We start from the raw sequence: 3,120 nt of genomic DNA on the forward strand, positions 1-3,120 counted from the left end.
AAAAAAAAAAAAAAAAACCAAAAAACAGGGGCTGGGGATTTAGCTTAGTGGCACAGCACCTGCCTGGCAAACACAAGGTCATGAGTTCGATTCCTGGTGCTGGAAAAAAAAAAACAAAGTTGGGACATTGTAATTGCTCAAAATAAGCCAGGGGAAGAAATGAGTAGAGCTCCCTTTGTGGCTGAGTTTGGGCTCCACCGGAAGTTGGCTCAAAGGATTTCCCCAGAGTACTCCCTCCATTTCTTGGAGTAAGCTCACTGCCAGGCTGCTCAGCCCTGGGGAAGCCTGCACACCAACAGGGGTCCCAAAGCGCAGAACCAGGGCGGTAGACATGCAGAAGGGGAAAGAGAGGCGCAGCCACTGGAGAGGCTCATCTTGGGCTCTTCCAAGCTCTCTGCTCCTGTGACCCTTCTCTTTCTGTCGACTTGACATGCTGGGCTTTACTTGATATCTTGAGTCTCAAACTTGGGACTGCCATTCAAACCCCTTTCTAAAGTGTCAGAGTCACATTTGTAAGTTTCTGTTGGATGCTTCATTCTGGATGACACCATCACCTCAACCTCACTGTGCTCCAAGCCACTATCGGTTTTTCTCCCTGACTTCCCTATTTCTATTTATTTATTTGTGGTACTGAGGACTGAACCTAGTGCCTCCTGCATGCTAGGTAAACCCTCTGCTACAGCCCCACTTCCAACTTCTGTATTCCAAAGAATTACAAATGAATACTTGCCTTTGAAAGGCTGTCCTGATCAATCTAGAGCAAGCCTAATTTTGTAAGAGTGAGACTGTCCATCCAGATAGCACTTCAGAACAGATTCCTCCCTCTCCCCCAGATTTGACACAACCTTCCCAACAGCTCTTCCCCAAAGCTAGTGGTTTAACTAGAACACTTTCTTCCTCTTAGCCAAAAACTAACTGTCCTTCTAGTCTGTTGAAGTCATGGTCTTTTTTCTGTTTTATTTTTTTTCAGTGCCGGGCTGTTACCCTCAGCCCTAATAAGCCCTTCCTTTATGACGTCACCAAGGTTCTCTCTTGCCCTCCCTTACTTTTTCTTCCTGCCCTACTTTTTGTTTTTTTGTTTCTGTTGTTTTTTGAGACAGTCTCACTATGTAGTTCAAGCTGGCCTTGAACTCACTACATAGCCCAGGCTGGCCTCAAACTGAGATCCTTCTGTCTCAGTGGGATTACAGACATGAGCCACCATGCCTGGCTTCCCTCTTCCCCCGCTTTTTTTGGTCTTTTAGAGACAGGGTCTTGCTATGTAGTTCAGGCTGGCCTTGAGCTCACTTTATAACCCAGGCTGGTCTCCAACTCTCAATGATCCTCCTGCCTCAGCCTCCTGAGTGCTGGGATTACAGGCGTGTGCCACCACACCTGGTTCCTCTTCCCCTTTTGAAGCTGTAGCTCTTACTTAAAACACACATTGCCTTACTTTATGATGATATTTACACACTCATAAACCTCCAGAAAGAAGAAACCATAACTTCATATATCATTGTCAGTAGATTGCTTTCATTATGTGGCAGGCACTGTTCTAAGTGCCAGTACCAACATTCTCCTAAGTGTGGCCTCACAGTTCCACAACCCTGTTTGCCTATTAGCAATAAAAACTTGTGGCCCTAACCTTCTGCCTTAGTCTTGGGGCAGGTGGATACAGTCAAGTTCGAGAATCACTTCCTTGACAAGATTGGCTTTAGAGTGTTGAAAGACTGAATGGAGTTAGCTAGCTCTATCTCGGTTTACAGGGACCACACCACCCAGAGAGGAACAACGGAGGGTCTGTAGATGCAACTGAGTTACAGCCACACAGCCTCTGTCCACTGTCCACCATGGGCCATGGACCCCGGGAACTACTCAGAGGCGCAAGTCTTTTTTTTTTTTTTTTTTTTGGTCTTTTTGAGACAAGAGTCTCGCTACGCAGTTGAAGCTGGCCTTGAGCTCACTTTGTAGCCCAGGCTGGTCTCAAACTCATAAGATCCTCCTGCCTCAGCCTCCCAAGTGCTGGGATTATAAGTGTGTGCCACCACGCCCTGCTCAAATCTTTGCCTCTCTTTCTCCTCCACCTATTTTAGTTTCCCAAAACCATGGCTGCTCGTTGGGTGATGATTTATTGCCTTTTCACACTTTGAGGTATTAGTATGTGCACTCTAGTGTAAGGTACTCCTGGAAGGTGTGTGTGTGTGTGTGTGTGTCTAGTACTAGGGTTTGAACCCAGATCCTTTGCACTGAGGTTACAACTACAGCCTCTTTTTATTTATTTATTTTTTTAGAGACAAGATCTCACTAAATCAACTGAGTTGTCCTGTCTGGACTTGAATTTGCACTCCTGCTGCCTCAGCCTCGCAGAGTGTTAGGATTACAAGCATGGGCCACAGACCCCTTGTTTTTTTTTTTATTTTATTTTATTTATTTTTTTTATTTTTTGGTTTTTCTCCGGTACCAGGAACTGAACTCACGACCCTGCGCTTGCCAGGCAGGCGCTTTTGCCGTTGAGCTAAATCCCCAGCCCCCCAGACCCCTTGTTAACATGGTTGTTATGGTTGATACATTGTGTCAACTTGGGGAGTCTAGAGGTTTGGCTAAGTGACTCAGCAGGAAGCCAGGGTGCTTACTTTGTATACATCCTGAGCCTGTGGAAGAGGAGGGCATGGAGATTATGTGAGAGCTACACACCCCTTAAGTGGGGGTAGCCTGTTTACAAAGTAAGGGAGGGAAAGAACCTGCTTGCCTCCATTCCTCAGGTTTGCTCTGGCTGTTTGCTGTTCAGCTGCCATTCCCCCCTTTGCTCTTGTTGCTTTGCTACCTTCTGCCTTGGAGCCAGCCAAGTATGGACTGAAACCTCCACAAACTGTAAGCTAAATAAACCTTTCCTTCCTTCATTTTGGGCGTTGGGTATTTTGTCTCAGCAACGAGAGAAAAGTAACTAAGACAATGGTTTAAATAATACTAATCATTTACTGAGTACTAACATGGCTCACAACTCAGTGAAGCAGGTGCTATCACTTATACCTATTTTATAGATGAGGAAATTGGAGGTGGATGAGGTCAATGACTTGCCCAAAGCCACACATCTAGAAAAATATTGAGCCAATATTTGGAACTACTAAGATCTGTTGGGTA

This window comes from Chinchilla lanigera, unplaced genomic scaffold (genome assembly GCF_000276665.1).
Source record: "Chinchilla lanigera isolate Chin_1 unplaced genomic scaffold, ChiLan1.0 scaffold00051, whole genome shotgun sequence".
Taxonomy (NCBI): Eukaryota; Metazoa; Chordata; class Mammalia; order Rodentia; family Chinchillidae; genus Chinchilla; species Chinchilla lanigera.